The sequence below is a fragment of the Balaenoptera physalus genome (genome assembly GCF_965194825.1).
Source record: "Balaenoptera physalus genome assembly, chromosome: 14".
Taxonomy (NCBI): Eukaryota; Metazoa; Chordata; class Mammalia; order Artiodactyla; family Balaenopteridae; genus Balaenoptera; species Balaenoptera physalus.
The window spans coordinates 31,964,853-31,979,480 of NC_138893.1; the positions used below are offsets into that span (position 1 = coordinate 31,964,853).

At 47.2% G+C, this 14,628-nt stretch overlaps 1 pseudogene across 1 annotated transcript; it reads right to left on the minus strand.

The window, feature by feature from the left end:
• Positions 1-728: 728 nt before the first annotated feature.
• On the minus strand, positions 729-12,553 carry LOC309642819 (large ribosomal subunit protein uL22 pseudogene; annotated as a pseudogene). The gene has a single exon. The product of its transcript is annotated as a large ribosomal subunit protein uL22 pseudogene (transcript).
• Positions 12,554-14,628: the final 2,075 nt, after the last annotated feature.

Here is a 14,628-nt window from a genome sequence, read left to right on the forward strand (position 1 = left end):
CCTTAGCTGTGTAGCCCTGCTGACAACTGTCTTCCCGAGGCCTCATTTCCTCATCTTTACAATGCTTGAAAGGATTTGGCCTCATCATAGTTTATAAACTGGCCAGAGCTGTTTCCTTTTGTCCACACAGTGGGTTTTATTTTTAACTGAATGTGAGGCTAACAGTTAAAAATAGGGAGATTTCACATAAAAACCCAGGTGTCACCTGCCTGATCTCTCTGGATATTTGAGCTTGTTGTCCCTGGCTAGGGGGCCTAGAAGGGTCTCCAGCTCCAGAACCCTAGAAGATTCTAGATGGGATATTTGGGACATATTTAAACTTAAAAAAAAAATTCCTTGTTTATCTGAAATTCAAATTCAAACTTAACGTCTTGTATTTGATCTGAAAACCCTAGCTCAGAGATCAGACCACTGAAGCAGAGAGCTCTCACTCCCTCCAGATGGGACCCAGAGGGAATCTTTCTCCTGAGTGTTATTATCATTAGACATTACTGACTGAGTGGTTTTAAATTATTCCTTTGCTCTTTTTGCCTAACAAGCCCCAAAGGTTGTTTGACATTGACAGTCACGTTTACAGACAATGAGGAAAGCCAGAGAAGTGACCCAAGTTGCCCAAGGACACACAGCAAGGTAAGGGCTACTTTGAGGTTGCAGTGTAACCAGAACCTGTTAGCATCCCTCTGTGTGGAGGGCTCTGGATCGCCAATAAACACAGTGAGAAAACCAACCAACCAAACAAACAAACAGAAACAGGAAAAAGAAAAAACCAACAGAACAAAGCAAAAAAACACTCTCTGCTTTTCCTCTGGTCTTTTTTTGGATGGAGAAGTGTATTACATAACAGTGCTTTCAGTGTTATTTAAAAAAAAAAAAAAGTATGTGGAATATTCCCTTATTGAGATTACAGTCTGGGAGCAAACCAAGAACATTCAGGACCCACAGACAGCATTGAGGAATGCTGGACTATTCCATGGATACTTGTCATCTGAAGAAAAGGGAGAGGGGGACTCTGAATTCAAGAATCTGCAGTTTACCTTTAAAACATCCTTGTCACCGTCATTATCCTGCCTTGCATGTGCAAAGCACTTGTATGTTTCCAGCAAAAATATTTATTGAGCCCCTTCTGTATGCTTACATGCTGGGCCCTGGATCCTCCAGACAGGCATTCGCCCCTCTGACGACACAAATTAGAACAGTGAGGTCAGGAGAATGATCCAAAGTCACAGAAAGGGACTGAGCACTTGACTTTCCCACCCCTCACAGGCACTTCCTAGCTCCTTCCCTGCTCTATTTTTTCTGCTTTATTTTTTGTCCTTAGCAATGATCACGTTCCCACACATTATATATTTTACTTATTTATCTTGTTTATTCTCTGCGTGTCGCACTAGAATGTAACGTCCACACCCACAGGGATTTTATCTGTTTTGTATCCTCAGTGCCTAGAACAGAAATATTTGTTGAATGATGGATGCCACCAGCCCCCTTTATGAACAGAGTCAGAATCAGAAGTCAACAGAAGGAGCAACTCCAGCAGTAAACTCCTGTTTTTACTAGAAATCAGAACGCAGAGAGAACAAGAATCAAACATGAATCAAACATTCTCTGAACCCAGATTTCTTCCTTTCTTATTCCCTCCAGAAACTGGGTAGCAGAGAGTTAAAGACAGCTCTTTCTTATTTTTCAGTGTAAAAATGAAACTCACACCCTGGGAAGGGAGTTGGTGGGGTTGCTTTTGAGGTTAAGGAGTCAGAAGAGTGGCCCTCCCATGTACCTGGCCTTAGCCAAGCCATAGGAAGGGTGATTCTCAGTCATCACCCAGGATGGGGTGGGATTAGGTGACCTGCCCAGAATACAGATCAGGTGACTGATTCTCCTTCTGGGGCTAATTCTTGTGTCCCAGGGTTGGAACACAATCCTCCTTCAGGGAGGAGCTCTGAGGGACCGTCCATATGCCATGCTTACTGAGGTACAAGAACAGGATTTCCAAAAGATCAGCAACCAATCTCGAATTCCAGGCTCACAGAGGAAAAAAAATCGAGGGTCAGGGGAGATGATTGCCTCCAAGACCTTTAGAGAGCAGGACCACCTGCCCTAGGTGCACTTTCCTGCCTCAGGATGAACAGGCAACAAAAAAGGGAACCCGGCACTGAATATCGCCTGATACCGCAAGACCCCTATAGGTCCCCGGCAACCCATGTGATCTCTGGGGTCTGGTGAGGTTCCAGCCCCATCAGACACCCCAGTTAGGTCATACATTAATTATCCTGACTACATGTGGCAGGTCTGGGATTCTGGGAAGCCCTAAAATTGTGGCGCACACAATGCCTGGATCTTCCAAGCACGTGGACTCTTGCTCCAGTGTGGCGAGAAAACTTGAAAAGGAAGATTTTCTGAAGCCAGGGTGCATGTCCAGGGCCACAGCCGGGTAGCTAATTGCCATACTGAAGTGGGGAACATTCAAGAGGGTGAAGGGCTCTTTCCAGACAAGGCTGGGGGAGGATCTGGGAATGAGTCCATCTTGGGCTCTGGGAATTCCTCCTCAGACCCCGGCAACTCACCTGTCTAATGCTAGCCAAGCTCCTCCTCAAGTCAGAGGCCAGTGGTTTCTCTCATCCGTCTTGCCGTTTGTCAGAAGTGTTTGTTTACATTCGACAAGAACCAGTGCCTCAAGTGTTCGGGAAGGCTGACGTGTGCCGTGCTGTGACCCCCAGGGGAAGGGAAGCAGAGGTCACAGCTTCCACCAGCTGACACTATGGACACAAGCAAAAAGCCTGGTCTCCGGAGTCCATCTGAGCTGACTAGCCATGACCTTGGGCTTGTTACCTTATTTCTCTGAGCCTCAACATTTCCTCATCTGTAAAATGGAGTTGATAACAATTCCTACTTCACAGCCTCTGCATACGTCTTAAATGAAATAATGCACGTAAAGCTCTTAGCCAAGTGCCTGGCACACATTACTGGCTCCATCAATCGTACCTTGTTTAGCCCAATTCCTGAGCCCACCTGAGCAAGGTGGATGACACCTTCAGAGTCTCTCACCTGGGCAGTGGGTATGCTGTGGACCGCCCACATATCTGGATGACCAGGACAGAAGTACTCACTGTGGTCTAGGACCTTGGGAAATTTGATATGGCTGGGGAGCAGGGCCATGTGGATATGGCGCTGGGGAATAAGAAGGGCCTGATTTGGAAGGACCCAGGATGCCAGTCTTGGGGGAATGTGATGACTGATTTTATGTTTCAACTTGACTGGGTTAAGGGATGCCCAAATAGCTGGTAAAACATTATTTCTGGGTGTGTTGATGAAGGTGTCTCTGGAAGAGATCAACATTTGGATCAGTAGACAGAGTAAAGAAGATCACCCTCTCCAATATGGGTGGGCACCATCCAATCCGTTTAAGGCCTGAGTAGAATGGAAAGGCAGGGGTAGGGTGAATTCACTCTCTCTACTTGAGCCGAGACATCCATCTTCTCCTGCCCTCAAATATTGGAGCCCTGATTCTCAGGCCTTTGGACTCATTCTGAATTACACCACTGGTTTCCTGGCTCTCCAGCTTGTAGACAGCAGGTAATGGGAGACTTCTCTATAACTATGCAAGACATTTCCAATAATAAACATCCTACCATAACTCTATCTATCTACCCATCTCCTATTTGTCTTTTTCTCTGGAGATCCCTAATACAGGGGGACTTCAATTTGCTTTCCCAAGTATCCCCCCACCCCCTTCTCCTGGCCACAAAAATACATAAATATAATTAGATTACAGCAGGATTGTGATGACTTCTTCATCATTTTCAATCATCTTCGCTCCTTCAGAAACATTTCACTTTCACCTGGAACCACCCCCCCGGCCCCTCCCCCATCCGCAGACCTAACAGCAGGGCAACTCTAAAAATAGCTTGCCTTCCAGACCCCCTGGCACGTAAATACATCTTTGTTCTCGGCTGGCATTTAATAACTGTACTTTATGGTGAAACAAAAGCTGTAATCAGAGTCCAACAATGGAAGCTGCAGCCAGCGCTGAACAATACTCAGAATTCCCATGGTGATCCCCGCCCCCAATCCGCAGCTGTGAGAACCAGAAGTCTCAAGCATGAATTCCATTCACAATTATTTGCCTGGTCCTAGTCCCACTGCGGCTTATTCGAATCAACAGCTTTCCTGCCTCCTCAGCGGGGGTTTCGGGGCTTTCGAGAAGCTGAAAAGGGATGCCAAGCTTGAGCCCCTGCCAAGAGCAGCCCGCGCAGGTGAGCACGAGGGGGCTGGCCCTGAGAAGTCTGCACGGTCGCTCGGTGACAGGGCCAGACTGCCCCGAGGCTGGAGGCTTCAGCAGCTGTCTCAGTACCAGCAATTCATGCAAGACTTCCTTCAGATAAAAGAGAGCTTTGCACTGATTTTCTCATCCAGCACTGCAGTCTGTGCATTCCAGGATAAGCCCAGCAGCTGGCTTCTCCTGCCAGGTTCAAGTCCTAGAACCTCAGAGAGAGAAGGTCTTTAAGAGGGACTATTCCAGTGGGTCTCAAGCCTTGTTGCATGTTAGGATCATTGGGAGTGCTTTAATAAAATTCTTAGGACAAGACCCCATCCCAGACCAATTGAATCAGAATCTCAGGCAATGAGGAATTGACCTCAGTATTATTTATTTCTTTTTTCTTTTGTTTTGTTTTGAAGTATAACTTAAATATAGTGTTATGGGCTGAATGTGTCCCCCCCAAAATTATATGTTGAAGCCCCCATTCCCAATGTGACTATATTTGGAGATAGGGTTTTTACGGAGGTAATTAAGATTAAATGAGGTCATAGAAGTGGGGCCCTGATCCAATAGCATTAGTGTCCATACAAGAAGAGACACCAGAGATCCCACCTCCCCAAAATGTGAAGACTCAGCACAGAGGTGGCCATCTGCAAGTCAGGTAGAGAGCCATCACTAGGAATGGAATCAGCCAGCACCTTGATCTTGGACTTCCAGCCTCCAGAACTGAGAGAAATCAATTTCTGTTTAAGCCACCCAGTCTGTGCGGTATTTTGTTACAGCAGCTGGAGCTGACTAAGACACATAGTAAAGTCTACAGCTCTTAAATATAAAGGCCAATAAGCTGTGTAAGCACGATCCACATCAAGATACATTTCTCACACCCCAAAAGTCTTCCTGTGCCAGCCAGAGGTAACCACTGCTTGATTTCTATCACCATAGATTAGTTTTGCCTGTTCTTGAATTTCATGTAATTGTAATTACACACCATATTGTATACTCTTTGGGGTCTAACTTCTTCTGCTCAACAATGTGTTTGTTTTTGTGTTTGAGATTTATCTATGTCATTGGGTGTTGTAACAATTTGTTCTTTTATTGCTGTGTAACATTTCATTTTGCGAATAAAGCACAATTTATCTATTCTATAGGTGGCCATTTTGGTTGTTTCCCCTCCTATTTCTTTTTCCATGTTGCTCCCTGTGCCCAGAGTGGCTTTTCCCTCCAGCTCCATTCGGCCCCCTGATCTCTTACAAATAAAACCTGCCTACCACTAAGACCCCAGTCGAAACTCATGGTCTCTTAGAATCTTTCTGACCTTTCATAGAGAAATGACCCTCTCTCCTCTGTGACCCCACTGCTCCCCAGGTTGAAATTATAGGGGCATCTCTGTCAAGGGACCATGATTTCCTCAAGTGCAGGGACCATGTCTTAATTATCTCTATAGTCTCAGCACAGTGCCCTGGAGATAGGAGGGGTTCAAGAAATAATGGCTGACATAACACTGTAAATTAATTAATTAATTAATTTTAAATTAAGTTAATTTAAGAAAGAAAGAAAGAAGGCAGAAAGAAAGAGTGGCTGGTTTCTGGGAGGCAGGCCCCCTACCAGGGACGGTGGGGACACCTGGGGCAGATCTGGCTTTGGGAAGGGAGGCCCGCAGAAACTAAGCAGGTTCCAGGCCTAGAAATGGCCCAGAGACCACGAAAGACACCTGACAGGAAGTCCAGTGGGACAGACTGGGTATGAGCACAGCATGCAGCTGCCCAGGGCTCACACCCAGTAGCGGCCCCAGTGTCCTAATTCCAAGCCCCAGGCTTAGCTCTGGATGCTGAGCCCCACGCGGCACCTGTGGAGATGGGCTCAGGAGGCTGGGAGAATGGAGCCCTTAGGCAGGGTATCAGTGGGCCCAGCCAGCTCCAAGGGACTGGGAGCTCCTAAGTCCTGACATGGCCCGGAGCTCTGTCTTAAGAACTGCCACATGGCCCTTGATCCCTCATGATTGCCACTCCCCTTCCAGTGGGACATTTGGAGTTACCCAGGAAGCTGGGTTAGAGGAGCTGGGTTAGTGGGATTCATTGGATTTGCTGCTGCAGGATTCCTTTTTCTGATTTCTCTCTTGTCCTTCATTTAAGTCACTTACATAAGGCCACCAATACAGTTCTCAATCCAGTATGGCAACTCAACAGCACTACTTAGAAAGCTCAGCCTCTGAATTAACAGCTCTTCGACAATTCATGCTTTTTGTCACAGAAAGATGATTAGCATTGTTTAGAAAACCTGCTTTCACAAAGGCTTAAATGATTGCATGTCTTAAAATGATTAGCTCACTAATGGTTTATAATTTTATGTCCTTCACATGTCTGTGATCTAAGTTTTTGACCCACGATTTTGTTGCAAAGGGATGCTGTTGGTGCCAGACAGACCTGAGTTCAAATCTACCACTTGCTGGCTGTGTAACTGAGCCACTCAATTGCATGTTCTGAGCTTCAGTTTCCTGTTTGCCAAATGATCCCTCTGCTGTGTAGCGGTTGTGAGGATGGGGCTTAGTACATGGCAGGTGCTCAATAACAGCTACCATGATGGTGTCCACCTGGCCATTGAAGAAGGCTCACGCCCCTCCCCTCCTCAGCCCCAACCCTGGATTCATCATCTTTATTTCCTAACAACAAACAAGCTTTGCTCTGGAAGCTTTCCTGGTTATCCTGAAATGCCCTCCCCCATTTCACTCTCCTGCCCACATGCTGCCCGCCAGACTGTTTGTTTTGGATGCAGGAGGCCAGCCAGGGAGTGGCAGGCCTGCCCATGCAGTTCCTTGAAACCAAAGTTGCTCCCTGAGTCATTGCTGGGAGAAGCCAGTACATCCAAGCACCTACACAGGCATGTCAGAGGTAGGATACCCTGTGGGTGCACAGGCAGAGTTACGGGGGACAGAGGGCCTATAAGCCAAGCACATGGTGTAGGCTTTATCTTGGGAGATTCGGAGAAGGGGCATTGAAAGTTTTTAAATAAGAAAGGGACATGATCAGATTTGTGGGTTAGAAAAGTCCTCCGAACTCTTCGATGAGCCTTTCTGGAAGGGAAAACCCCACCTATATTCTAGCATCTTCTTCCTTTGCCCAGTACAGGTTTTCTGCTCTAGCCAACCCCCTACACAGACTCTCTGCACCTCTGCCCCATTGGAGTGCGCTCCACATGGCAACGTTTTCCCTGTACTTCAAGGCCTGGCTTGGTTCTTCCGCCTCCAGAAATCCTTTCCTGCCCCTCAGCACATGTTCACTGCTCCCTTCCCAGAACCCAGGGTTCTTTCCCACACACCCAGCAGCCAGAGCCACTCAGAACTTGCTACTCTATGTGGCTAATTCTTGGTGCACACAATGCTGTGGAAAGAACAAAACTTTGCAGTCAGAAAATCCAAGTTCAAGTTCAGATTCTGTCCTTAGCAGTTTGTGATCTTCAGCCTCTCACTCAGCTTCTCTGAGCCACACTTTGCTCATTTGCTCGATAGGCATCTCCCAGGACTGGGGTAAATATCAAAAGAATGTAAAAGCACTCTGGAAACAGTGATTTAAAAAGTAAATAAATAAATAAAATGATCTTTATTCCTAGATAACATGATTGTCTGTCCAGAAAATCCAAAGAAATCTACAAAAAAAGCTAGTAGAATGAGTTTACGGTGGCAGAATACAAGAGCAATACCCAAAACCAATTTTATTTCTATATATTAGCAAGTGAGAGAAGCCAGACCCACACGCAAGAAAAACATAAAGAGGAAAAGAACATTACTCTCCCATGAAAATTCCCTGGTGGTCCAGTGGTTAGGACTCCACACTTTCACTGCTGAGGGCACAGGTTCAATTCTTGGTTGGGGAACTAAGATCCCATAAGCCGCGCAGAGCAGCCAAGACAAAACAAACAAACAAACAAAACACTAGTCTCCCTCCAAAAAACATACTCCATGATTCCTGTTCTACTGTATAAACTGTAGAAAATGCAAATGAATTTATAGTTACAGAGAAATCAGAGGATGGAAAGGTAAAGAGGGGCAAGAGGAGGGATTACACAGTTTGGGGGGCAATTAAAATGTTTACTATTGTGATTGTGTTGTTGTGTAAACAGTGATGTTAAACAAAAAGGGGAAAAGGCATGGGCTGGAGAGCCAGGGAGACCTGGGGTGGGACCTTGGCTCTGTCTCCCACTGGTTGACTGTCTCTAGGCAGGCCATCCAGTGTCTCTGGGCTAACTAATTTTTCTCCTCTGTAGGTGGGAAGCTTAGTACTTGCCTCCGGGATTAATGTGAGGATCAAATATGTCAAGAGGTCGGCACCTTGCCGGGCACATAGTAGCCTGGCGATGGATGTTAGTGCCCTGCCCTCCTCACTGCCAAGCAACAGTGCTTTGGACATGGGAGTACGGATATGTGTGCTGATTGCCCGGCTGATTTAATTACTGACCAACCAAATAAAGGGATGGATGTATTGGTGGATAGATGGGTGGGTAGATGGATAGATGAGTGGACTGGGAGACAAATATCTAACTGAATCAACAAATAAACCCATGAGTGGATGACCAAATGGATAGCTGAAAAAATCAAGGAGCAAACGAATGCCTGAATGAATGAATAACGAATGGAGTGAGCACATCACTAAATGAGTGACAAGAGGGACATGGCAGTAAATGACTGTTCTCCTTCAGCCCAGAGGCCCACGCTCCCCTCGGCCTTTGTGCTGTGAGTAAGGCATCAGTTACCTTGCAGGCTCTCTCTTAGTGGCAGGCAGATGCCCCTGCCAGGTAACCAGGGTAACCTGGTGCCTGAAGAGGAGCAGCATTTGGCTCCTTGGAAATCCCATCTCGGCCTACCTTGGCAACAAGGACAAACGTTCTGGGACTGCACAGACTGGAGACAGTGCCCCCTCTGAGCGGCCAGTGGCCAAGCTCAGGCCAGGTGCTTGCCCACTTGGGCTGGGGTGGTGTCCTTGGTGGTCACCGATCTCCTGCTGAGGAAGGGGGGCGTCACTTGTTCCACTAGAGAATATGTAATGGCCTGAGCAAGCTAGGGAGGTGGGTTAGACTCCCAGGAAGGGGGGATCTGCAGAGAGCTGGGGCGTGGCCCCATCCTGCTGATGGTGAGCTTGTGGGCCAGGAGACGGCTCCATCAGTCACAGCATCGCCCTTGGGGCGAGGAGCAAAGACCCATCTGCGAAGGCACCCTGACTGAGGGCCATTCACGGCGCGGGCCTCCTTCTTATAACCTCACTGGGAGGCAGCTGGGCAGTGCTTTCCTCTCCGTCAACTCATTTATAGATAAAGAGGCCCAGATAGGAGAAAAGGCTTGCCCAGGGTGCGAGAGAAACAGCAGAGAATGAAAAAAATTCCCATCTCTCGATACCTCCACCCTTCTCTACGGGCTTCAGGGGACTCAGTTACAAAGGGGGAGGATGACACCCTCTGGCCACCCCAAAGAGGTTGCTTTTTGCTGCTGTTCCTCTAAAACTGTACTGAATCTGTTGCCTGGGTCACTCCCCCAACTAGCTGAGAGCAATCTGTCTCTGAAGTCTCAGGTCACTTTGTTCAAGTCCCTCTTTCCTCCTCCCTGACTTGCAGTTGTTTAAGTCCTGTCTTCTCTGTGCTGCTGGGCGTGAGCACTTCAGTGGAGAGCACAGCCTCTTCCCCCTCCCCTATCCTCCCCCCACACCTGGCACGTGTAACACGGTCTGCGGTAGCCACCAAAGGTTCCACAGCAAGTTAGGGAAAGAGCTGGGTGGCCCCGAGATATGCAGCCCAACAAGACATAGTCCCTTTTGTCAGGAGGTGAAAACAGAAGACTTCTAGAAACAACAGTGTCTTAACCCAAAAGTACAGATTTCTTTTTTTTTTTTTTTTACTTTTATTTGCATTTATTTTTTGCAGCATTTATTCCCAGGCCATAAGTTTTTGTTTCTTCAGTTTCTTCTGGGATATTTTTTTCTTCTGGGCAACCTCCACTTCTGGTTTAGGAACAATCTGTTCTTTTTCAGTAAGGAGCATCTCAATGTGGCAGAGACAGCTCATGTATGGGTTGATCCGACCATGAGCTCTGTAAGTCCTGCGCCACATCTTGGGGGCTTTGTTCACCTGGATGTGCTCAATGACCAGAGAATCTACATCTAAGCCCTGAAGTTCAGCATTACTCTCTGCATTTTTGAGCATGTGCAGTAAAAAATTCAGCACTCTTTTTGGGCCACCGACCCTGCGTCCAGCCCCACTGTCTGGCCTGGGCACACCTACCAACTCCACCATTGTAACAACAGAATGGCACACATTGCTTCTTTAAAGTGACATCCTTCAGATACTTGGTGGCTTTTTGGATATGCATACCCTTAATGGCCTGGGCAGTTTCACGAGTGTTCTTAAAGTGAACACGAAGATTTGAACCTCTTGACTTGCATGATTTTGTGGGGTTTTCTAGGTCAAGTGAGTAGCGAACCATTTTTAGAGGTCACCTCAGGCCACTTACCGGAAAAAGCCAGATTTCTAAAGGTGGGCTTCTAGGCAGTTGGATGGGCCTGGGGACAGATAATTAGGCCACAGGCTCTTTTCAGAGGTTTCATCACATAGTCATTACTAACTCCGTCCAGGCATAATTCTCCCTCAAGTGTATCACTTTCCATTTGTCTTAGGACAGACATGCTCTTTTCTGTGCTCTATTGGCTTTTCATTCAGGAAGAGAGGGCAAAAATATCCTTTAATTTACCAAAATTGCTTTTTAAATGCATCAGCCAACTCAGGACTATCGGGAAGATAATGGTTCTTTCCCCTCATAATGATGGAGTAAATTTCAGCCAAAATGAATTTAAACATTGTTCGTGGGCTATAGTTTTTTATTAATTTCATCAATCATGAGTAAGCCATTGACCTTCCACAGCTCCAAGCTGTTCTTAGAGCGTCTCTTGCCTTGTTCAAAGCCAGCCTCAAACACAGTTTTCAGCTGGATAACAAGAGGTGGGTCTTTTTCTCCAGCAGGGCAGTGGCTGAGAGCTCTGGAGTCTGACAGTCCCAGGCTCATGTCCTGGCTCTGCTGCTTCTTGGCTCTGTGACTTAGAGATTGCTCTGTGCCTCTCTCCTTCCCTTATTTGTCAAGTGAAGATAAAGATGTTATCTGGAACTTTGCAGGGTTGTTTAAAGATTAAATGAAATGATGTATGTGAGGCACTTATCAAGGGGTCTGTCACATAGTAAACTCAATGAATCTTAGTTATTGTTATTATTCTAATACAAACACGGCATTATTTTTATTTTGTTGTCACTAGGTCTCATGGTGTATCTCTCCATCCTTTATCCCTTTATCAAGCCTTTATCTCTTATGGTTTGGCTACTCCCTCCCCACATCTTCCAGTGGTGGTTGGGTTGCTACCGAGGGCAGGAGAACCAGGCAATGTTCCCTGTTGCATAGAATAGGAGGTGCAGCTGGAAGATGGGCTATGGGCACTGCCAGTGGGCTAAATGGGTGTCCAGCATATCCTGGTGCGTGTGCTTGGAGCTCAATTCCACAGGCGCCCAGTGAGGCCAGGTGCACCCAGCTCGGAGATTCTGCAGGAGAATCCTCCAGTCCCAAGCTTCTCCAACTACTAAGTACATCACTTCCCACCAAGGATCCGAGGTGGTATGTTGGGATACAGGAAAAGCACACGATAAATGTGGTTGCTTTCCCAGAACACTGATGACTCTTAAAAGCTGGGGGGACAAACATAATTATTAATATTAAAACAAAGGGGCAAAAATGATGGCCTGGAGGGCAGAATGATGATGACTTTTGAAGATATTAACCTGGAGGATTTCAACAACACTGTATGCACATGGGACACTGGCCTCTGTCGTACATCAGGGTAAGGTCCACGAAAGGCCAGTCCGTGAAGCCTCTGCTGGGGCAGGGGGATGAGTTCCAGAAGCGTGGCTCTCCTCCATGCCATCAGGCCAATTCCAGGTCAAGGGGGCACCAGATGACTTTTGATGGGTTGGACCTCATCGCAGCCAGCTAAAGCCATCCCGCCTCGGGAGCAAACCTTGCTGAAGCACATAAGCCTTGGTGGGAAGGATGGTTCTGGAGATGGGAGAGCGTGAACGTCCCACAGAGCATGCCCACAGCATTACTTTTGTTAACAGTCTGCGTTAACAGCCCTCCATGTGATCCTGATACGTGCACTCTCAAGTTAGAGAACAACTGCTCGAAGAGAGGTTTCTTGTGTGACCCGATTCTTGCTCTGTTTCAAGGCGCAGAGGTTATCTTTGACTCTGTGGAGCCCTAAGCCAGGGGATCTTTTCCCCTGATCTAGAAGATAGCATGATGCAGTGGGTAAAGGTGCTTGGAAGCCAGGCAGTCGGCGTTCAAATCCCAGCTCCTCCTGTGCAGGGCACTCCGGCTCCTTGAGGCTGGATCTCTGATCTGTAAAGTGACATGATGACAATGGAAATAACCTAATTGGGTAATGGGGATAAGCCCTTAGCACTGTGCCTTCCACATGGTAAACACTCAAGTCATCCTAACTATCAATAGACATTTTGGAAATTAAGGTTTATGCCCACTGGGTTTTCTTACAAAAGCAGCCACGACTTTGGGGCCAGTCTTCATCCTGAGCCTCAGAGCAAATGTGGTTATGAAGACTCTTCTTAGGTGAGCCAGCTTCCCTGCCAGGACTTGGGCAGAGGACATGCCCACACTCACAGTCTTTGAACCAAACCCACCTCCAATTTTCCCCTCTAAGCATGAGTGGCGGCTTTCTCCCTTTCTTGGCAGTCCTAGACAATCAAACCCAACAAAGCCACCTCTGTCTCCTGCCAGGGAGATGGCAGCCCTGGTGACCCTCTGTTTGTTGGAGAACATTCCCTTGGCCCTTGAGCAAGCCCAGAGCGAATAGTAAACCACCTGCACTGCCTTTCTTTTCCCTTTGTCTACTGAGAAAGTCTTTGGCTATAGATTCATATACCAAAGAATAAAAAGCACTTTCAGGATTCGTACCTTAAATAAACAAGCTGTTCAGTAATCTGTACCCTGCACTCCAAGTGTGCAGACATTTATTACCCACCCTCAGTGGGGTATGTGCAGAAACCGAGAGCATTTAGAAACATGTATGGCATGTTAATGTTGTTGGACATGTAAATACATGGCACTGAGGTTGTATCTTATGAGTCTTTGTTTTTCTAGGCACCCATTTTTCATTGTGTATTCTAGAAGTGTCAGTCCCACATGGACTGAGGGAAAAAATAAAATGGGTTCCCACTGCAGGCAAGCATTGCCTCTGAAGGTCTCCGAGAGGCTCAGATCAAGAACGTTTGGCATTTTGACGACTGGCTCCCAACTTCCAGAAGGAGATGACCTTGTATAAAAAAAGGGGTTCTCAGGCTCGCTCCCTTGCCCCTGGCCTCTCGTGGCACCACAAATTTTGAAATTCTAGAATAGCTCAGAATGCCCTGTTCTGAGAATGGTGTTCAGAGGAAAACTCATAGTGATGCTAAGACCCTTTGGTGAGATCTTCCTAAACACCGAGTGACCAGGAGGAACTTTCCAGAGTCTCCTTAACATTTGACTAGAGGAGCCAGCCAAGCTTGAGAAGAGAGAACAGGCAGGGTGGTGGTGAGGACAGAAAGATGCCACCCGTGATAGTGCTACAAAACAAGGCCGCGGAGGAGGTGGGGAGAGAAAGACCCTGAAGGAGATACACTTCCCTCTCCCGCCCCGGTCTCTCCAGCCCCTCAGGGAAGAGGCAACTGTAGTGTGGCAGGAGTACCAGGTCGACTCTTGCAGAGCTTTCCGCTGACCCTGGCTCAGGTCATCCTGATGGAAAATCACTTCCTGGGCTTCCTGTGCCTTTTCCACTTGGCTAGTTTCTGAGATTTTCCAGCCCACTGAGCAGTGGATTTAGATGTGCAACGAGAAGAAAATATGAGAGAGTGATGGGGCAGAGAGAGCCTGGAGGGATTCAGGAAAGCCACCCTGGGGGTGACCCGGAGCTGAGACCTGAGAAGTAGAGGCCAGCTGTGTGAGGACCCGGGGAAGAATGTTCTAGGCAGAGAACAGAAAGTGCAAGGGCTCAGAGCAGGGATTCAATGTTCAAGCAGCAGGAAGAAGCATGGGGTGGTGGGAGGTGTGGGGAGCAGGTGAGGGCATAACGTGAATCCACCAGGATGGTGAAGCGGGCCCCCCAGGATTGCGGCGGCCAAGGCAAGGAGTTGAGATCGCATTCATCGTATTCGATAAGGGTTACCAGATAAAATATAGGACACCCAGTTAAATTTGAATTTCAGATAAGTTTTATACTAAACAATTATTCATGTGTTATCTGGAATTCAAATTTAACTGGCATCCTGTATTTTTATTTGGGAAATGTATTTCCAAGTCCTAT